Below are 22,885 nucleotides of genomic sequence, written 5' to 3'. Positions count from 1 at the left end.
AGGAAATCTCCTAGGAATATTTGAAGTGTAAAGGGTATTATAATATCTAAAATCAAATGACATGAATTTTGATGATCTGTCAGCATTTGCAACTGGTAATGCTAAAGCTGATTTTTAGGGAGCCGTTACTCAGGCTGCACCTCAATAGCAAATGAGATGAGGATTGCCTTACAAGCAGTTGCGCTATTCATTTTCTAAATAATACCACAAAACAAGGCATAGCTAGACCCCTCTTTTTTGCTTTTGCTTATTTGCAAACCCAAGCTTCAAAATTACCCCTGATGTTTTGTAATATCAGCCTCTCAGACACAGAAATCTTGAAGCAAATACCTACGTGTTCAGGGCTGCAAGCAGTATTCAGTGATCTAAAATATTCTTTATGATAGTCTTAAAATCAGACTTACTCAGTTCTAGTACATGCTGAAATTTACAGTGGTGCATTAAAGCTACAACAAACAACCTCTGACAAATAATTTGGTAGTAACTCAGCACACATCATGGCGAAGCAGCACAAGTGGGAAGGGATGCTGTGGGGCAGCAGTGGACACGAGCTCTCAGTGCCAGACTCCAGATTTTGATTTCAACAAGCAAAATTATCTTAACCTATTTTATCCTTTTTTCTTGGGGGAAGGGGGAGGAAAGAAAAAAAAACCTATGTTGTTTTTTCCAGAAACGCTCTTGATTTTAGAACATGTTTGAAATTTGAGAAGAGGCTGGCTGTGCTTGGTCTCCATAAGAACTACCTCATCCTGATAGATTTAGTGGAGAATGTGTCTGTGCTCCATGAACCTTCCCCTAAGAAATAGCGAATGTATTGTTTCCAAATACTAATTCTCTCAACTTCTTAAAATCCCTTGGTGCTTATTATATTCATTCCTCGCAAGCAGTAGTGAAAACAAATGTTCTTTGTGTAAACAGACTTTGACAGAATGTGGGAACTTAAATAAATATGGTTATAATATGGTATAAAAATCAGCTTCAGATTTAAAGCAAACTGAAAGTGCATGGGTAAAGAGTCTTGTCACTCGAGTTAACAAGCCCCCCCAAATATTTACTGACATGTATTAAAACAGGTAAATATCAGCTCTCAGGGTCCTAACCATGTTATATGGTTGAAGATGCTGAAACTGTGTAAATATACAATGTTGAGTAAAACAGTTGCTCTAAAACGTCCTTTTGCATAAAACATGCTATTGTATCTGCTATTCCTCTCCAAGAAAAATGAACGTGTTATTGGTGCTGTTCTCCTCAGCCAGCCAGAGACACGGGGCATAGCTCTTCATTGGGGTGGGCAATGACATTGTAGGGCTGATGGAAACCAAGGATGTTTTGAAACATTTATGTGGCTTATTTGAGGGGAGGGGGGGAAATCCTTACTCCAGAAAGCACAACTGGCCACAAAGCCTTTCTATGAGATTGGATACCCTGGGTGGTTTTCTGAGGCATGAGGCCAAAGGCCAAAAGAGTAAAACCACCAGAAAAGTGTAATAATTGCACTCCGGGGCAACGGCTGCATGAAATGGAACTTATGCATAAAGACAAGGGAAACCCATTAAGTAATATTATTGACATGCATCTGACAACCAGTGCTCGCCAATTGTGCTCTGGATTTCTGGAATAATTTCTTAATGGAATAAGGGGGGTTTAATTCATAATGTCTTTCTACAGATGCTAGAGGATGCAGGTTTGCCAGACATTCATGTCCCCAGCCTGCGTGCTGTTAATAAATCCTAGGTTTAGTTGAAGCACAGTAGTAGTCCTCTGCTATATCGGCATTGCAAGCAAGTTTCAGCTTCATGCAATAACACAAAATTGCCATATATCAGCATTTCTTAAGCACCTGTCCCTGACAGTGCCAAGCCACTCTGAGAATTACAGGGGGAAGAAATGAGAGAGACCATTTTCCATGCGAGATGTAGTGCTGCGGCGACAAATATACCTTTTGATTACATAGTGCAAACAGACTTCAGTGCCAATTGCAGAGGCAAAATAAAGGAAAACAGGGTTCAGACGATGCTACAAGCCTGAAAAATGTGTCTGGACCACATAAGAAAGGCATAAATGGAAGATTTGTGACTCTTGAGGTTTTGAAGTTTTAGGGTCCAAATGGTTGCTTTACTTCCAGGGTTTAATAGCAAAACAGTTTTAAGGAGAAGTGAAATCTGGGCTGAGAAACGATCAGCTGAATTACCCACTTGTGAGACCAAAGTTGGATACACACTGGAGGGTGATACACTGCTCATGAGGATGGGGGTACTCCTGAAGCCAGGCAATATCCCCCCTCCAAAAGCCTGTACCCTTTCTCCTCACCTATGTCATGACCTGGACACAGTTTCTGTTGGGCTGGATGTGAAGAAAGTATTTTTCTGGAGGAAGGAGTACCAGCAAGGTGTGCTCGCACTGCCCGGTCTGAGGAAGAAAACGGACTCCTCTCTCCTTGTGGGTATGGTAAGGTGTGTTGATAATGATGGCTCTAGAAAGCCAATCCTTTTATTAGATTTTGGGGGTTTTTTCAGCATTACAACTCTGCAAATTTCAAAGTGTTTCTTTTCACTGCTCAGGACAAATCTGCGTTTGCCTCATTTAAGGAAGTTGACCCTGCTTTTGTGAAGCAATGTAGTATTTTGACCGGTAAAAACAGGTCATTCCTAACTCCAAAATTTAGACGTTAATCACAGCTAAAAGGGGCACTTCAGGAAGATCTTTTGGAGGTGTTTTGAATGTAGAAGTAATTGTTCATCTGCTGGGTGAGTTGTACTTGAGTACCACTGTGTGTTGGGATGGACAGTCAATCACAGATGGTATTTCTGAGACTTCAAGACCTCCAAACGTTTTTATTTAATCTTCCTTATACATTTGCTGTACCCATCTTAGTACATGTCCTGCTGGTGTTTCTGTGTCCCTTTCATCACTGAACCAGGCTGCGTGGTGTGAGGACGCCTCACGCACCAGGAGCAGCCAAAGCCCAACCTTTCTGTCTCGCCTGCACAGTTGGGGTTGGTGAAATGGCCGCAGACAGAGTGGGACTACTTAGCTTAGGTATCTGCCATGCAGCCACGCATGCAAGGCACCAAGGAGGCACGCAGGGGATGTGAGCCCCCCGTTTCCTCCATGGGCATGCCCAAGCAGACACCAACCCCAGCTCTTCATGCCAAGACCCTTCTCCACCCTGCAGGGCCTGCACGAGGAAGGGTGACAGCTGCTCGCCTGTCGAGACCCCAAAGCCAAGCTTCCCTGGGGTTTCACGAGTGGGAAGGGTCCACTGAGGGAGGAGGCCCGGGCTGCCTGGCGTGGTGAGGAAAGCCGGCTCTCAGACCACCCCATGGTGGGAGATGGACTTGTTTATCAGCACAGCTTGCCCGGTGCCACCCCTCTTCATTTCAGACTGAGTCAACCCTCCAGACACCAATGAATGTGCTCTTGTAAACAAACACCACGGGTTGCTCTTTTCTAGTTGCTGCTGCTATTGGGTGTTTTTCTTTCTTTTCCAGCTAAAACTGCTTTGCTTTCAGAGAGCGAGACAACGTAACCTTTGCAGGCTCTTGAGCAACTTTTAAATGGTCCCTGTTGGGATGGGAACCTTTGCTTTCCTGGTGAAAGAGGCATGGCCATGGGCTGTAAACAGCTCAGGGAGGGTGAAGAGGGCACGGTGCAGGCGGGAGGGCTGCCCGAGGCTGCACCTCAGTCCTGCTTTCCTGAACTATGGCATCGCTGAGCCTGGTTCAGAGGTGCACCCAACGAGGGTGTTTACTGCAGCTTCGGATGGTGCGTCGGCATCAGCAGCACTCAGAGGAAGGCAAAGGTTTCTAGCAAGGTCAGGAGAGCACCATGTGTGTTACAAATACAAAGAGAGGCTGAAAACTCTTCCTTGCCCTTGCCATCCTTGGTGGCATGTGGGAAGAGATGTGGCTGGTGGAGTCCACAGCGGCTTGTCTGTTTCTTTAGGGCTTCCCCTCTGTTTTCCTCTTTGTTAAGTGATTATTTATTTTACTCTGCTCTTTTCATGCTTGTGTAGCCCTGGTCATACTGATGGCTTCCCCTTGCCCTGGCAGAGCGTTATTGGTTGACAGCACAGCATGTCCCACCAGCTGGCAGCTGGTTAGTCCTGGAACCTACTGATGCCTGTTGAGGGATGCAGTGTCCCCGTCCCCTTCCCTGCCACAGGAGGGGATAGGTCGCCTCTGGCAGAACACCAATGTAAGTCTTTGGTTATTCCGTATTTTCCTTTCCCTGCCCCTCTGTCAGATCTGGTGGTCCAGGAAAAGCAGTTAGCTGCTGGCTCATCCCTGCCTGTTGCTCAGATGCCAGATGCTGCTCTGCTCTGCTCTGCGTGGGGAGGAACTTGGCTCTCTTTCCCAAAAATGCCCGCAGATGTCCTTTGTTTGCCCAGCCACAGCAGCAAATTGGAAGTGGTGGGACCATCTCAAAAATCAGGGGGGGATTCTGCCTCTGCACATCACAGTTTGGAGCTTGCCTGTTATGAAACTGAAGATGACTAAATGATCTCACTGGGATGTTTCCCAAGGATGCTGCCTTCCCTTGGGTGACCATGCTCCCAAGGGTTTGTTTCATTCATGCATTAAGCTGATTGACTTCAGTGTTAACTGTAAAAATACAGCTTTTCGACGCTTACTACAATAGCCCAGCCACAAACTGGGAGTTTTGGTAAAAAAGAAATTACGCTTCGCTTTAGGGTGAGCCAGAAAAGCTGCTTTGCCACCAGCTTTTCTCTCTTTTCTTAGTTTTTCCCCTTGAAGCCATTGGAGACCAGTAACCCCAGTTCACATGGTGGTTTTGGTGCCAGTGGACTCCTCCTCGCCATGCATCGAGCAAGCTTGCAGCAGCATGGCAGCTCTGCATCCCAATGCAGCTGTGTGTGTAGGGACACCAAGAAAAGCAAGCTGCGCGTTCCTCCCGCTCGGCTCACCTCTCCTACCACTGCAAGACGCAGAAGTTGAAAATTAAACTTTTGAGTTACCAGCAATTTCCACTTTGGTGCATTATTGGCTTTCCTGCAGCGCTTTTGTAAGCCTGTTTATAAGACAATAGACAATGGGAGAAGTTGCTGAGGCTCCCAGTGGACACATGTTGACAATAAACCCCTGTAACAGAGGTCAAATGTGTGTTCCCAGAATAGCAGAGGGTAACTCACTGCCTGAGGAGTGTAATGCTGCAAATGAACCAATACAGAAGAGATGTCTTATTGTCCGAGCCTTTGAGTCAACTTGGCCCAAGAAGACTAATTTTCCAGAAGATCTGATCTCTTTACTTACTGCAAGGGTATGACAACATGTCTTTTCCATTGGTAACACTTATATCTATGCAAAGGTCCCTGTAGTCACAGATAGAAAGCTATTTAAAATGATTTGAAGTGTAAAGAGGCAACACCACCCTGAATGTCATGTTCTTGACCAGGTGCCCCCGTTGGTGGAAAGCCTTTCTCTCCAAGCGAGACACAAGAGTGAGTCAGAGGCAGTTTCATGTGGGTGGGGTGGCTCTGCACAGGAACGGGGGGAGGGAAGGAATTATAAAACACTATGTCCTATTTTTAAGAAGTTGTAATTTAGCTTTACTTTTCCCTCATATGAAGTCTCTTTGGGCAGCAAAGCACTTTTAACACATGGTTTGCAAAAAGAAAAAAAATTACTGACCAAGTGGAGGTTTTTTCTTTCACTGGTCATTTTTCAGCGCTTTGTGGATGCCGAAAAGAATTAAGAGCTTCTTCTTTTCATGCGTGTCTGCAGATACATCGATTGTTCTCTGATAGCCAGAGGACGACTGACTGAATAGGGCAACCCATAGTCATTTGTGTTAAAGATACATTGCTGCAGAGGGACAGCTTGTGATGGGTTGTCTCCTTGATGCTACAGGAGCTGCATTGACTGCAAGGTGGTATGGATAGCAATGTCAGCATGTAGGTGAGCACTTGAGTTGACAGGAAGGCTTGCAGAGGCTCCAGAAGCACTTTGGCAAACAAAACCTCTCTCCTTGAAAAAACATGGGTATTGCTCCACAGAAAACAAATCTACCCACAAAGGGATTCAAGGAAGGCTGTGGGAGAGCCCAAGTCTCCCCCGTGCACAATCTCCACAGCAGCAGGGAGGTGAGGTTGCTGTCAACAACAACAATGTGAAGGCAACAACTGTCTTATGTTTAATGCCTATTTTTACTCTTTTTGCCTCCATTTTTCCTGGCATGCAAAGAACTGGAAGCAAAGGCACCGCACCCTAGAGTGGTGGCGAATATTACAGTGGGAGCATGGTGCCAAGGTTATGGTTAGATCCTAGGCTCCCCTCAACAATTTTACGACTGACTGTGCCTTACAAATACCCAAAGCTCATTCCAAGAGACAGGTGGGGTGGGTTTTTTTTTTTGTTTCAGAGCCTGTTAGCAAGTAGCCAGCAGTGGAGACAGGAAGCAGCTGCTCTGTACGGGTCTGGTTGGTGGGCTAAAGACGTTTTCTTTTGGAGCACACCATGCTACCAAAGCCAGCGGAGTCACTTAAAGACCCTGCAACACCCAAACAGTGACCGTGTGGCCAAGCTAGCAGGGGACTCTCCACCCTGGCCAGCCCACCATGCTGTGGCACACTTGTGCCCCATCCAACTTGCAGGCAGAGCCTGCACTTCAAAGGGGCATGGACTGGGGTGTGAAGGGTGAGAGGGCTAATAGCACCTTGTGGAAAAACTGGATGTCTGGAGTTTCCAACCAAACCAGTGACCTGAGTATTTCCCAACCAAAATATTGATTCTTCCTGGTTACTGAACTTCTGCAGCCCAATTCACAGCTCACCCATCCAGCCCAGCGCACTGACTTCTTCACAGTGACTGGCTCATTTTGAGCAAAGTCCCTGGAGGGTTTGTTTTTCATGGTTTCCAACTGGCCTAGACTATATAGGAGGTAAGATAATGGGTATCCCTGGAAAGTTACATGTGTTCCTGGAGATACCCTTCTACCTTCATGAACTCCATTGCTAGCAGTAAGTTTTGCCTGCAGAAAGGAAGCTAGCAGTGACAATCATGACCCCAACACCCCTTTGCTAGTACAGTAACACCTGTGAAGGTCTTGCTCAAGGAACTATTTATTTGGCTTTTTTAAATTATATGCATATTGGTTTAATGGGGACGTTCGACTTCTTGAAGGCTTCACTGCCCAGCCACATAAGACCCTTTTCCACTTCTGTGCAAACCATGGGAGAGGAAAATCCTTATCAAGCCATGCAGTCTAGTATGAGCAGGTTGCTGATATGTCTTCACATCCTTCCTTGTTTCTGTGTCAAAACCTTCATGTAAACAGCAGAATTGTAGGACAAACAGAAAAAATACTTGTTAGAAAAGCAAACAAGAGTAAAAGAAGGTAAATGCAATCTGAAGGCCCAACTGAAACATTGTCTTTCCATCAGGGATACCCAGCTTCATGTCATCTGAATTGGAAATAATCTTGAGAGATTTCTTCTCCATTCTCTAGCAAACAGGTAGCAATGGAAACGTTTGGCAGGTGTTTAGACATTAATAACCTAATGACTTTGGAGTTTCTTCTTTGCAACCATCTTGAGGGGGAGAGGGAATTGAAGAAGAAACAATCAGTAAAATCAGTCTTGTATCACCATCTTGAGCCACACGCATTACAGTGCACTCACAGCGCTCTCTTCTCACTTCCAAAATGGACTCCAGAGGTATTTTTATTTCTGGGACACCACCACGGGCAGTGGCTATCCCACCAAAGCCACTGATTCAGTTGCCTCATTGGCTGAACAGTCCTATAAGTAAGAAAAGAAAAATCTGCTTCTACCCCACTAATGCTTTACGAAGTTGCTCAGGAAAATTTGTAACGCGTGAGGCAGCAGCAGTCCTATATTAACTGGCAGACTCCAGACATTATGCAACCTGAAGCTTTCCCGATTATGCTGTCCTCGACAATTCCTGCCTACACTCACAGGTCTGCACACTCTTACAAACGTGTGCAAAATCCAGGGTGATTTAACCTTTAATTTATCAAAACAGAATGTTTGATTTGCAATCAGCTAGGAGAAACTTAATAGTTCCTGACCTTAGCAAGGCAATTCCTTCAAACCTAGGTCATGGGACTTTGACATTCAGCCTCTTGGAGGAGAGGCACAGGGACCTGCTGCTGGTGGTCACCTTGCTGACAGCCACCTTTTTCCACCACTGGTCAAGAGTCGAGATAAGGGTGCCACTCAGCAGTGCCCAGCAGCCACACCTTCAGCTGACTATTTGAATTCTGCTCAAGAAAACACAATCCTTGGCTTGCTCAGCTTGGATGCTCCAAGTGCAAGTGGTAACTGTGTGAACTGAAACAGCTGCCTCCTGATTCAGTCTGCTGAAAACTATTTTTAACATAGCTTAGCTGATTTGCACCCATCTATGGCATATTATTGTCCCAAAGCCTCTGCAGCTGGTCATGATAAGGTGGTCCCCCAACTGATTAGGCTATGCTGTTCCTCTTTCCTTCTCCTCATTACTTGTAGAGAAAGCAAGAGGACGGGTAAAGCTTTCTTGCACTGATCAAGCAGAGACGAAGTGTTACTTCTTGAGAAGTTTTACAGTTGCTTTGAGCCTCCTAAGTTCTGACGTAAGCTGGTTCTGCATTGCCTGTCTTGGGAGTAGCTCAACCTTGGTTTAAGCAGATTCTCCTTCCAGGAAACTGAGCTGGCAACAGGGTTTCCACAGATGGAAACTAGAACGCTTCATGGTCCATGAGCCATGAGATATTTGGGTGAACTGGTTCTTCTGCTGCTGCCCCAAAATTGTCTAGTTGCCTGTTGTGTTACATTTTGGCTGAAGATATCAGCCCCTCTACTCTGTCCTCACCTGTGTCTCACCATCCTCTGTCGGAAGTTATATCTTTTTTGATAAGCTGTCTGAACTGCCTGGGCGGTTGCTTTCTAAGCTACTTTCAGTTCGTTGCCAACCAATCTGGAGGGGCAGCATCCTGCAGCAGGAGAGTGGTTGAAGATAGTAAGTTGTCCAGCTGGCTCAGTTGCTTTTGGAAGATGTGTAATCAAGCTGTAAATAGAACCATTTCCTGCGCTTGTCTTCCCAGGCTTTATCTTGTTTATTCATGCAAATGGTACCTGGGGATTAGCTGCTGTCTGGCCTTGGTTTTAATTTGCCTGTATTTCAGCAGAGTCATGTCATTACATTGGTGCAATACCAGATTTGGAGGAAATTCATGTGGATGACCTATTCTTGATAGCCCTTTAACTATGGCCAGATGGAGCGTGAGCCGCCTGTGGCCACACATTGCTTGGTGAGGAGCACATGTTAATGTGCACGGCCGGGGAGGCATCAGAGCTCTCATCACAGCTCGCGTGATAGATGGTTTTCCTCTGCAAAGCAACCAGCTAAAAAGGTGTAGGGTGTTTCTTGGAGGTCTCAAATGCCCCAGGCAGGTGAGGAGCTGCTCTCTTCCTCCTTCCTTCAAGAGTCATTTAGGGACAGTGGGGGGGAGCACCAAGAAGCTTTAGGTTAAGCAAAGTGCAAACACAATCCTGTATAGCAGTGGGTGCAGCGTGCGTGTGTGTTTATGGGATTTCTGATCTGCCGCCTTGTCCCCGTCCTTTGTGGCTTTGGAAAACTGCATTTCACTGTGCCAGTTCCCCACGTGTCACCCATAATGCTTGTAAAATGCAGTAACCCTTAATAGCTAAGCCGCCGCTTCGTTAGAGTCTTTCTGCAAGGATCTCGAAACACTTAATACAGGGAAATGTTTCTCTCAATTTTTACCAAAGGGCACCTAGAGCCAAAAGATGAAGTGATCTTTGCAGGAATACTTTCAAGCCAAGCTTCCTGACTGCTTTTCCAGGAGCTGTTAAAGAACAGTGCTTTCAGCCATCAGCCTGGTCCAGTTCCGATTCTTGTGGCCACTAGAATTTTTTTCCAGCTTCCCTCTCAGTGTGTCACCGAGGGCCCTCTGCTTTAGGACTCAGGAGAACCCGTAACCCATGACTTCATCCATAGTTTAGCCCCTTTGTATCACCGCTAGCCCCAGGCTGAATGGGAAAAGAGTGGTTTGACCTACTCAAAGGTGAGGGTGAAGCTTCACTGAGTATTTAGCTGGAGCAATCCAAAGAGTCATAGGATGGCCACCACCTGCTTTGGGGTGGTGAGATGCTCAGGGCTGCTGAAGGGTGAACCAGTGCTGAAGCACACAGGGCTGCCTTCTCCTCCACCCAAAGTTGGAGACTCAGGGTTGGAAGTGAGTGGGGTGGTTGGTGTCCACGTGAGCATGAGGCATGAGGTAGCCTCTCAGCATTGTTTCCCATTTCATTACCATGTGATGGAAGATGTTTTTAAAGAAAACCTTGCTTTTTCACTGCCATTTAATAAAGCTGTAAAAATGAAGACCAAGTCCCCCAGCATGCTGGGGAGATGGGGTTAGCTGATACTCAGCCACTCCAGCGATGTGCTTGGCTCCACACCCCTTGCAGCTTTACGTGATCTCTGGGGCCTGAAGGTCTCCTGCAGCTGGGCCCATCGCAGCGGTATGTCCCAGGTGATTGTAGTGAAACAAAACTTCACTTTCTAGGATTAAACTCCAGGATTTCCTCGCTCTTAAGCAAGTTCCAGCTCTCTGGAGTCAACAGCAACTTGGCCAGATCCTGCTTTCAATTACATACAGATGTAAAAGGCAGGGTAACACGGTGCTCTGCTATCCCCCTGGGCTGAGCTGCTCCATTGGATGCTGTACCTTCCCCCACCCTTTCCAGGGCTGGAGGGACACCACTACCACCACCACCCTGAAAGGAGCACGGTGACCCACTCCCCAGTGTTGCACTGGGACGTTGCATGCCTCCATGCTGTCTGGCTCCTCCGTGGCTGGGAAAGAGTTTGGATGCAATTTATTCATTGCAATCAAAACCCAACAAGTACTGGAAGAAAGTTCAAATGTATGTGAAATAACTTGTCCAAAAAGCTGGCAAAGGCAGCTTATTTTTCCTGTCTTACAAGAAGTTATGCAATCAAGTGATTAATTACCCATGGCACGGTCTGAGGGGTGAAAGATTAATATTCCTGGAGACTGCTGCTGTTGACCTTGTGTTATACCCAGGATGGGAATAGCCAAAGCTTCCCAGCAGAATAAACCTTGCCCAATGTTGAGACTGTCTTCTCCATAGTTGAGTGAAGAGGTTAAAGTTTTATTTTTCTTCTTAATTCTGTCCCTCCAGCAGGAAATAGTGCCATCAAAAGACTCCCACCCACCGCCCGGATAAAAAGGAAGTTTAAATCTTCTATACTTCAAGGGCCCAGCCTCACCCAGCCATCGATGTGGGCGCTGTTGGGAATTAGCAGCACTGCATGTGTTAACCGGTGGGGCGTGAGCCGTGACCCGGCACCCGCTGCAGAGAATGCTGGAAAACTTCTCAGCTGGTTGCAGTTAGCCCCGGGGGGGGGCAAACCTCAAATTCAATCACAATTTAAAATGATAGTTCTTGCCTGCACTCAATGCTCGTTAATGCACGTTGTAACATTATTTCTTTCCTGGGGAAAGAACCATTTCCTGGGATGTGACAGAAATTAATTCTGCGTGCGGTTGCAGTACTCATTCATTCATCCTGCTCATCATGTGCAGCTGAAGGGTGCTACGTTTCTGTGGCGTAGGAGGACATGCCTTCTCAAGCACATTGCTCACCCTACCTTTCTTTCTCTGCACAAGCCCATGTGCAGCAATCACTTATCTGCTGAGAATCCTGCACCAGCTTGCTGTCAGCAATGTCAGCTTAGACCAAAACTTATTTTATCAAAACTTTTATTAAAAGGCTGCTTTTCGGTAGTTTTTAACTTTGCCAAACTAGATGCTCACTTCAAGATGAAGTTATTTTCCAAGGGAAGGCTGCAGCAAACCTGCAGTCATTGCAGTCATTGGATGTGCAAGGAATAATGTGTAGCTTACCCTATAGATAAGACCATGCCTACGTATGAAAACCTTCCCCTAGATACAAAACTTTGTTGTCAAGCCTTTACAACCCCGTTCTTTGGAGTATATCTCAGCATATCCTACCTCTGATGGCTCAATTTGCAGCATTACTCTTCTAAGGAAATAAACACTCATTCATTTTCAAGCTATACTCGGTATAGGAAGAAGGAGTAGAAGAAAGGGCTGTACAAGTTTTCTTTCTCAAGGAGTGGTTTCCACCAAAGCAACTTGGCATGTGAAAGCTCCTCGTGAAGGAGAGAATCAAACATAGGAAAGGAAACCAGGAAAAACAGGGCAGGGGGAAAGAGGTTACTTCATGTGCAATAAATAAAAACTCCCCTAATCTTTGGTCTCGTGAAAAGGTCGATAGTGTTGGTGCCAAATAACTCCTTGCAGCGGGAAGACCGGACAGCAGCGAGGCTGCTGGGGCCAGTGGGTGCCTCTCAGCTGAAATGAACGGAAAGAATGAGGCTGCCAAAACAGTGAGACACTGAACGGGGGTTGAGTGGAAGGCTTGGAAATGGATGGTGTTAATGGCCTTCAAAAATGTTATGACAGACCTGACCGAGTGTGAGGTGGAGCTTGCAGCAACTCGTGTAGTCAGCGGTGGCATCGGTGGTATGACTCATGTCTCATCGCTGCTCTGGAAGAGCTCTGGCTCCTCATTTGCTCCTGGTTCTCTTGATGCACCTTGGGTTCACAACATCACAGAGCACAGGTTGAAACGCATCTCATGAGATCACATACTCCAACTCCCCAGCTCAAGCAGGGTCAGCTAGAGCAGGTCCAAAACCCTGGCCAGTTGGGGTTTGAGTATCTCCAAGAATGGAGACTCCATAGCCTCTCTGGGCAATCTGTGCCAGTGTACAACCACCCTTACAGCTAAATATATATATATATATATATTTCTTTTAAAAAAATTTTTATATATATATATATATATTTATTTTTTTTTTTTATGTTTAAACAGAACTTCCTTTCTTTCAGCTGGTGACCATGGCCTCTCATCCTGCCACTGGACATCACTGGGAAGGGTCTGTCTCTATCCTTCCTCTCCCTATCAGGTATTTATACATAGTGATAAGATACCCCCTGAGCCCTCTCTTCTCCAGGCTGAGCAGTCCCAGCTCTCGGCCCCTCCTCGTATGATAGATCCTTAATTGTCTTTGGGGCTCTTTGCTGAACTCGTTCAAATACATCCGTGTTTTGTACTAGGGCATCCAGACCTGGACCCAGCTCTCCAGTGTTGGACCACCTCCCTCAACCTGCTGGCAATGCTTTTCCTAATACAGCCCCCAGAATGCTCTTGGCATCTTTGCCATGAGACCACATTGCTGGTTCATGGTCAGCTTGTTGTGCACCAGTACTTACGCTCCCTTTCTGCAGAGCTGCTTTCCAGCTAGCTGGTCAGCCCCGATTCATACTGGTGTCTGAGGTTATTCCTCTCCACATGCAGGACATCAGTTTTCCCTGTAAACATTCTGAGATTCCTGTTGACTCATACCTCCAGCCTCCTGAAGTCCCTCTGAATGGCACCACAGCCATCTGCTCTAGCAACCAGTCCTCCCATTTTTGTATCACCTGAAAACTTGTGAGGAGGGTCCTCAGTCCCATCATCCAGGTCATTATTGCAGACATTAAACAGTGCTGGCCCCAGTATCAAGCCCTGGGGTGCACCCCTGTAGTGACCAGCCTCCAAATGGGCTTCGTGCCACTGATCACAACCCTTTGATCCCAGCCGTTCAGCCAGGTTTCAAGCCACCGCACTGTCCATTTATGTCATCCATACCTCATCAGTCTGTCTGTAAGGATGTTATAGGAGACAGTGTCAAAAGCCCTGTTTGAAATGGCATAAACAACATCCCCTGTGCACCCCCCACCCACTGAGGCACTTGTCTCGTTGCAGAAGGCTATCATGATGGCCAGGCATGATTTCAGCATATCAAATTCACCAGAGTGTGAGGTTTGAGAAACTGGAGAAAGGGAACCGCACCTCATCTCCCTCCGGCCTTGGTTTTCATAATAGCTGGAGGGAAACTGGTGTTTTAGCTTTTGTTGTAACTAAGAATGCCTGTCTTCCTTCTGGGGAGTTAAGAAAGGCGGAATTTACTGTAAAAGCTTAGTTATGTGTGCTAGAATTTTAGTCTCTGCTTTGGCATGGACTTAGAAAAATAATAATCACTTAAAAATAAACCTAGCTATTGTATTTAACCTTGGCCCGTGCAGCCAGTGCTATTTTGTGAGACGTTCCAGCTATCCACAGATTCTTTTCACCGAAGCTTCCCTTCAGGAAACAAAATAAATTAATGATACAAACAGGAAGCAGCTGTCTTTTCCTAAATAATAATTAAAATGGGGTCCCCTTAGCGAAATGGGGAATAAAGGGAAGGGAAAAGACCTGAAATATTGTCGGTGTAATTGTGACCAGCCTTCAGGGGACAGGCCTGGAACAGTGACAACCTGTGGGGCTGGGAGGCCTCACTTTCTTACGAGCCATTTTTGGATTTAAAAAATGGAGAAGGCTCTGTGCAAGGGGCAGATGGGCAAGACAAAGGAACGCTGCTCTCAGGGCAAGCAAGAAGCAAGCTCTCTTCCTTTGGTAGTATGCACATGGAAAGAAACATTAATCATCGTAATCATTGATGCTGTTGTTCAGCGGCTTTCATCTCCTATCAGCAATCACTAGGAAATTCCAGGGTGTTCCTGATGGGGTTTTTTTGTTTTGTTGTGGTTGATTGGTGGTTGTTTTTTTTTTTTTGTCTTTGTCCTAGACTGTTGACTTGACACAGTTCCTTGAAATTCTACTTCAAGAAGGAAGAAGGATAAGACAGCTGGAAACTCTCAGCTCCTTCCAGCCGGCTGGAGGAGGAGGTGGTGGCAGTGAGTGTGGTGCCACGCAGGGCTCCTGCTGCAAGCCTAGGGCTTGGGCTGCTTAGGGCTTCCCGAGGTGGAGGGACCTTCCCCTGTGGGTTTAGCAGCTGAACCTGTGGGTGACCACAAAAACATACTGCTCAGAGGTGAGGAAATCAGGGGAGACAAGGGCCAGCAAAAGCCACAAGCAGCACAAGAGCTGGGACTCTTTTATCTTTTAAGATGATTGGGTGAAGCAGTAAGCTGCTACAGCATGGCAGTGCTCTGGGGAAGGTGCATTTCTTAACAGCATGAAATAACACTATTAAAAATTAAGTTTGAATTTGCTCCATCTCAGGAGATAACGTCAGTATGTAACCATACAACACGGCCCTGAGAGAAGGCTCAGGATGCACCCTCAGCTGGTACTCTGCCATTTGCTTGGGTGGGTGGCACTGGGTGACTGGTGGTGCTGATCATAACAGGAGTGGCTTAATGGAAGTTTTTATGACTGAACCCAGAGAACCAATGCAGAAAAAACTGTGCCATAATCCCATGGGTTAGCCAGTGTCACCTCCCAAAATACAGAAAGGCTGGGATAAACAAAGTTTGTGGGTTTATTTGTAAGACTTCAGGACTCTACTTGGCAGTAAAAAAGTCTTCTGTCCACTCCCAACCACATTACTAAGTACCTGAATGTGGCAGGGATTTGCAGCTGAGAAAGGAGATGGCAGAAAAATTGGTGACAAGGTTTATAACTCCTTCCACTATTTGAAGGTATGGTCAAGCTATTGTAGATACCAGTTTCTGTATCGTTTGAGGTACGGAAACCCCAGAAAGATCTCATGCTCTAGATTGCTGTCCATGAATCAGAGTTGGCACCAGTTTTGACTTAACATTTTCTACAATTTGTTACTTTTATGATGGGAAGGCAATAAAGAATCTGGAATTGAAGAAGATTTTGATATGGTCCCTTTACTCCGCACTCTGTGACCCTATTATCTATACAACCTTTCTTCCATCTTTTTCTCATTATATCTCATCCTAAACGCTCGAGTTGGTATCCTCTGAGCAAAGCCAGCAGTAATGCACTTGCATTTTTAACTGGGCACAGCCATCTCCTGCTAGTCCTGTGTCTGTAACGCTAAAGGGACGGAGCTAATCTCATGGTAAAACTGCAAATGCTTCTTTTAGCAGCACAGAGTTTAAAAGTGTAAGAAAGTTCAGTCAGAACTGTCCGAGACACTTAGCAGCCTTCACCAGGTCACACGGAAAAATTTTCCATGGAAAAGTTTATCTTGAGTTACCTTCAGATAAAGGTGGTGTATTCACAGTCACCATGGAAATTCCCAGCCATGTCCCCTCTGTAAGAGGGAAGCCTGTTACAGGTCTCTGAAGGAAAACATAACATTTCACCGTAAGGATTTTGCGATCCCTTTCTGGAAGTACTGTTTTGTCCCTGGCTTTATTCGCCTGATCTCTCCCAGGACCTCTGCTGCAGTCCCCATTAGCAGATAAGATGTTGAGTTTGCATCTTTCCTGCCATGAGGCACGCTGGAAGAATGACATGAGCCAGGGGGTTCTCCTTCAGATGCTCAGAAGGAAGCCAGGAGAGCTGATGTATTCTGGGCAAGCACAGCTATTAAGACAGAAAATGTCAAGAACAACAAAAGAAGGAGCTGATATTTATGCAGTGGTACCGTAATGCCTCCATGGGGTCCCAAGAAGCCAAGCAGATGGCAGTGTGGACATCACCTTTGGCTTTGCATGCACTTACACATGATCAGTGGGGTCGCTTGTATGGTAAACCTAAAATTTTGTAGAAATTTTGGAGAAAAAAAGCATTTAATCAATGTTTAGACTCACCAGGCACACACACACAAAGGATTAAAAGGGAGACGTATGTCATTCGAGACCTCTTGGCTCCCGACAGTACACATGCCCTCAATTCTAGTTCAAACTAAATTAATCCATTAAGGTACAGGAAACCTAATTTCACATCTGATTCTTCTCGGGCAGACGCTGGAATACCAAAAAAGGCAGCTAGGTCTTTATCACAATGTACAATTCAAGGGAAGTGAGAGGTATTATTCATGTGGGTGTGACCTGCTGGCCATGCTGATTCACTCTTCCACTCCAAAGCCCTCCCTGTCCTTCCGAATCCTTGCAGCACTCGGGCCGCCTTTACAAGGGGCCTTATTTGGTGAAGAGGGCTACATATTTTGGCCGACCCTCTTTCCTCCCTGCTACAAGTTATTGTTGTGGAAATGGCTCACAGAGGGGTATTTTTTTTTCCTTAAGGATCAGGCTCCCCACGGCTAAGAATAGCTTCTTCTGTTATGTGAGCAGCAGCAAAAAGTAAGAAGAGTATCAACAATGTGAATGTCACCGGAGGCAAAAATCCCACTCCACCCGTCGCGACAGCAGTCCACTTTTGGAGATCTCCGGGTGGTGCTTGGCTAATTTTGAAGCTTCCTCAGTGGGGATCCACAGTTGGTGTGACAAAAGGGATAGCAAAGCTAGGGCAGTCATTCTGTATCAAGTAATCTGTGCAGTACTGCAAACATGCTGATAATCAGACATCATCAACCTCAGCAAGTTTTAAACTGCGACAGAGCTAGGTGTTTTGTTTCCACAACAGATGGCTTGCTATGAAGCCCCCAAAATCTTGAACTGATGTGTTTATCTCAGAGATAGCTCTTGCTGTAGCCACATAGGCTTTGCTCTCCAACTGTTGGGAGAGTAAATGGGATCGATGGGCTCCAGGTATACACCTTTTCTCCTTTTTTTCCTTAGGGTTTTTTTTTCTTTTTCCCAGACCATTTTTTTCTCAGTTCCCCTTCAGGGGTCACTGCCATCCTGATCACTCTCGATTTGCAGCAGTCTCAAGATCATAGTGAGAGACCCAGGACAGGAGACCTCAAAGGAGCAGCTGGGAAGATGTGAAGGGAAGGCTAACAAGGCCACTCGGTTGTTATTCAAAGACTCATCTTTCAAATACTATTTTTCAGGGAAGAGAGGGGTGAGAAAGGCTTTCAATGTTATTGCTACAAATAAACCCTTTAAAACACATCCCAAGTAGGATGAATAAAGCCCCAGAGCAGTTCATCTGAGCTATGTGCTGTCTCGGCAGCTTCAGCATTTTTTAACAGAGGTGCCAGTAAGGACTCAGCTTCCACAGCCAAACTTGGAACCAAGTTGGCAAACTGGTGGCCAGAACAGAATTCTCACTTACTGCAAACAGCTGCGTTCACAACAGCTTCGGCGTGGTTTGCTGAGGTGGGAACAAATGGGACAGCAAGGAGGCATGAGGGGTAGCAGTGTCAATATTATTGCCAAACACCCGATAATGTCACACCCTGAGAGTGATGGGCTGCTCAGGGGTGATGTGTATGGCAGGCTTCACAAAGCTTCAGTTGTTCCACAGATTTTTCTACCAGCAGACAGGATCGTACGCTGCGTGGTCAACTGCGACCAGGGTAAAGGTGTGTTGTGCCTGAGCTGCGGTGAATGTGGAATGAGTGAGGATGCTTGAAGATGGTGACCTTTGGGGAGTAACCATGCAAGAACAGGATAAAGCCGCCCCTTGTGAATATGAAGGTTACAGTTCCACTTGGTCAGACCAAAGGTCTGTCTAACCTAACATCCGGACCCCAACAGAGCCCATGAGTGCAAGCCTAGGGAGAAGTAAGAACAAGGGAAAACATACACAATACTTCCCCTTAGTGTTCTCCCAGCCTCCAACTATTTTCAGCTCAGGAACTTCCTGAGCCAGACACAGTTTCTATGTTTTTAGTAACTCTCAGTGGATTTCTCTTCCGTGAACTCTCCTTGAATCCATATCCAACGTCTCAGATCCACAACATCCTTTGGTAAGAAGATCCATAGATCTGCTACCTGTTGCATGAAAAGCCACCTCCTCCTGTTTGTTTTTCAGCCCTGCTCCTCCTAGCTCCATGTAATGCTGCCTGGTCTTGTACAGGAAGAGACAGCAAAGCCTACCCCATCCGTGCTCCCATGCTGCTCACAAGCTCAGGAACGTCTTTCAGATACCTCCTAGTCGTTACTATTCCAAGCTGAAGATACCTGTTTCAGTTGGTACGGAAACTAAGCCGTAAGGTGGAACTTGTGAAGGACTTGTGCTATTTTTATGTACAGCCTCACTTGCCCTCAGACTCCAAAGAGTCTTGTTGAGTCCTGCAGTTGTGAATGAAAGCCTCCAGCTTGCTCAGAGCTTGAATTCCAGCTCTAACGCTGCAAGCGTCACGCGTTGGCAGAGCTATGGGGATATAAATGATAGCCTGAACTCAAATCCCAGGGAGGAACAGTTCCTAACCATGCCGTATGCGTGCACAAGCCGTTCCTGGAAGCCTCTTTGCACTTCCATCCTCCCTTACACCTCCCCAACTTTGCCAGTAAGCCATACTCCCAGCTTCACTTCCAGGGGTCTTGTGAGGTTATTCATGTCTACGAGCTGCACTTTGCAGACAAACTCGCGGCGTTTCTGGCAGTGACCAGCAGCTTAGCCTTTTCTCTCATTGTGCTGGCACGTAAAGCTGTTATGAGTGCCCAGGAAAACCAAAAGCCTGCCACCTGCATCAACGCTGCTGAGTACCTACCGAAGGCATAGCGTGCTCCCTGCTCTGTGTGTGTGTGCCACAGTGACCTCTGAGCACACCATCTAAAATAATCCCATGTATGGAACCAGGAATAGAAAGAAAGGAAGGATGCATTTTATGTAAATGCAGTCAGAAAGTCTGCAAGACAACTTGCTTGAAGTGGTTCGAAAGATGAAGAAATATGACTCACTTCCGAAGGGAACTGTTTTTGCCGGGCTGGGCTGAAGGTAGCATTGTGTCTTAGGCAAGTGCACGGCTGCTGTTAGGGCTTTGCTGCTATCTGTGTGGATGGGCTGGGTGTCCAGTAAACTGTATGCTGGCCATGCAGGGCAGGTGTGCTTCACAAGCGTGGAGGGAACTCCGCCTCGGCGCAGAAGAGGATGCACCTGTTCGTCTGCAGTGTGGATTTACACATAGCCTTTGCAACCAGTGTCACTAACCCAAGGATGCTTACCATGGTCTCAACAGGAAAAAGTCTCCAAGGCACCTTTGTCCCGGCAAGTAGGAACCTCCTGCCTGGTTCAGAGCAGTGGTGTGTTTAATTGAACGCTCAGCTTCCCGCAAAGCCTGTGGTAATGCTGCAGAGGACGAGGTAAAAGTGCTCAGCGTGGGCAGCCATGCCCTAGCAAGCTGCCAGCAGAAGTCTCCTCTGCCCCCCCGGCCTATCAGCACTCAGCTCCTCGGAAGCATGAGGGTTTAGCGATGTTTATCAACACTTCCCCTGTGAAACGCAGCTATGTGTACCCTTATTCATCACAGAGCATTCTTTTCCCAGTGTTTTTCTTTCACTAACTCCTTGTAGCAACGAGAAATTTCACTGAATTAAACTGTGGGTGTTGACGACATTGGGCGGCGTTTTATTTCATACCATCTTTTCTCTCCATGCGTCATTGCCTGCCAAGACCAGGGCAGCTGTTGCATGTAGGTTAGCTGAGAGATGGTGCACCTCACGTGCAGCCCCACGGCGTGCCCCAGCCCCACCGCGCCAAGGGGACAGCAGTGGCAGGTCCCTCCCCATCAGCCAGGCATGCAGCTTGGGTAGCATCGCCCTCCTGGAAGTGTGCCGTGGCCCAGGTGTGCTCCTGAGCGGGACACAGCTATTGTTCATGGCAGGTTGCGTTGCAGCAGCACAGACCGAATTTTCCAAAGCCCTGCTCCCATCCGCATCCATTGAGGACAGGAATGCAAGTTCACCCGGAAACCACCTTTCCCTTTTAAGTGAGCGCATTTCTGAGCGGGTTTGGTATTTCCCATCTCTAGACACCACATTTTTTCCACTGACTCTGCGGGCAGCGCCAGGAGTTTCAGCAAGAGCCTAAATCTGTCAGCGCACCAGGAAGCGCAGGAAGCCAAACACCGAAACTTCCCATCCCGGTTTCAGCAGAGGGGTCAGACCCGTCTCTGCCCTGCGGAGCCACAACCAATTCGCCGTCACCCCTTCGCTGCCGGGACAGGAAGGCGCTGGCAGACGGGCTCCATCCCTGGCACCCCAAGCCCCCAGCGGGGATGCCCGCCCCAGCACGGGTGCAGCAGCCCCCAAGGCGCTGGCTCCCTGCGGCTGAGGGCTTTTCCTTTCCCTCTGCCACCTCTTCCTCTGAAGACGACGGGTGAGGCGGGCTCGCTCACACATGCCGGGGCTGGTGGCAGGGTGGCACAAAGCCTGCATTGTGCGCGCTCACCGCCCGGAGAGGCGATCTAATTGTCTTCCCCAGCTCAGAGCAACAATTTGCTGGCAGCCAGGCTTGTGTCATTATATAACTGGAGATAGTCCGACTTGTAAACAGATCTCCAGAACATGTCTCTCTTCCCTTATTTTGGAGAAACAATAAGCTCGGGGCTGGATGAGACCTTGATGCTGTTTGCAAGGGTACAAATGGAGCCTTTGCAGGGAGGGATTTGTCCAGGGCATCACCTCTGCGGTGACAGTGGGAAGTCAGGAGGGGAATCCCAGGAAAGGTGAGGGCTTTAACAACAAGCCTGGAGACCGGCAGGCCTCCTTCAGCTGCATCTCATGCTATGCAGCCGGCTTTCCTCAGGCTGAGACAGGAGCTGCATACAGAAGACTTTGCAGCAATAAGCCTGGAGGACCTTCGAGGGTTAAAGAGGAGGAATTTGATTTCCATGCTTGCTTTCCCTCCTCCCCCTGCCCAGCCCTAACCCATGCTAACCAGCTGGTGAGAGAAAGGCAACAGCCATCCTCCTCTGCTTCCATCCCTGGGGGAGCACATCTCCATGCATGACTTCCAGACTCATGAGGGATGCCCAAAGGCATCTTCTCCCAACACTGCCAGAGTTGCAGCTGAAGGCACCGTGTTGTCATCGTCATTTGTGCTCCTCAGGCTTTCCTCTGCACTGGGGCTTGTATCCTCCTTGGGAAAGAAAAGAAACTACTCTCCCTTTCTGAGTTTCATCTTTCTATGCTTCGGCACGTGATAACATCAACAGACAAGAATTCTATTCTGGAAAACTGTTTCTCATTGACCACAGGGGACAACTGAATCTTCATGTTAACTTCAGTGCTGGACTTCCCAGGCAGCCGTTTGCTGCCGGAGCCTGAAACAAGGAGCGAGGATGGCACATCAAAAAGATAAATTAATTCTTGGGCTGGAATTTCTCTCTGATTTTTCTGTGTAAAGACCAAAGAGGTTGAGACGAAAGGGGTGCTAGAGCCTGGTCAGAGCCTGCCTGAAGACAGGTGTTTGCAGTGCTGCCTTCACTGCATAAGGACGGAACCTGACCAACCCAGCACCAGAAACAGGCTGTTTACCTTGCTTAGGTCCTCCCCTTAGCACACCTCCCCTCTACTCTCAGAGCCAAGCCTGCCTTTTCCATTTCTGTCTTCTGTTTCACTTTCCCTGGGCCTCCAAAGCTCTGGACACCACATCCCTCCCCCGGAAAGAGGATAGAAAAATACTGGGAGGTTGCTGCTCCATTATAACTTGGCAGCTGCTAGCTCTGTGCGTCCATCTTCCTCCACTCCTCTCTCCCCCACTGTTAGATTTGATTTCATAAATAAATACCCTGCATATTGACGTCAGTGTAGGCCTTGAGAAATAATACTCCTGCCGCTTTCCTCGCTAAGCATGGGGAACGGAGGGGAGCGGGAGGAGGAACAGAAGCAACAACGTCTTGGAAGATGAAGTCTTAATATTCTCTTAATTGCCTCCCTCCCTTTGCAGCTATGCCCCAGCTGTGAAGGAAACAAAGATTACCATTATCAGTGTGCCCTTCTGGCTTGAGACAGGAAAATCAAGTGTCTAGAATTCCTGTTCCTGGTGGGGTGGGGTTTCTTCAGTGAGGGAGGGTGATGCGGAGATACTCTGTCCTAGACGTTGGAGGGGTACCCTTAGAGGTCCCTGTGCTGCTCACCTGGAACTCAAGAAAATTTTACCTAAAATGCTGGCAGAGCTTGGGTTAGTACCTTGTTGAAATGAAAGAGACAGCTCCTCCATCCAGGGAGAGAAGGCAAAAGACAGGGC

At 47.2% G+C, this 22,885-nt stretch overlaps 1 long non-coding RNA gene across 1 annotated transcript in view; it reads left to right on the top strand.

Moving 5' to 3' along the window:
• The window catches only part of LOC121094636, a 119,694-nt gene extending 97,057 nt beyond the window's left edge, over window positions 1-22,637 (top strand). The window contains exons 12-14 of the long non-coding RNA XR_005829910.1: window positions 4,016-4,197; window positions 12,925-13,001; window positions 17,089-22,637. This is a non-coding gene — a long non-coding RNA (uncharacterized LOC121094636). The remainder of the gene's footprint in view (window positions 1-4,015; window positions 4,198-12,924; window positions 13,002-17,088) is intronic.
• Window positions 22,638-22,885: the final 248 nt, after the last annotated feature.

Source organism: Falco naumanni, chromosome 10, assembly GCF_017639655.2.
Source record: "Falco naumanni isolate bFalNau1 chromosome 10, bFalNau1.pat, whole genome shotgun sequence".
Taxonomy (NCBI): Eukaryota; Metazoa; Chordata; class Aves; order Falconiformes; family Falconidae; genus Falco; species Falco naumanni.
The sequence above is the reverse complement of the archived record's forward strand: the minus strand, read 5'-3'. Positions and strand labels throughout refer to the sequence as shown.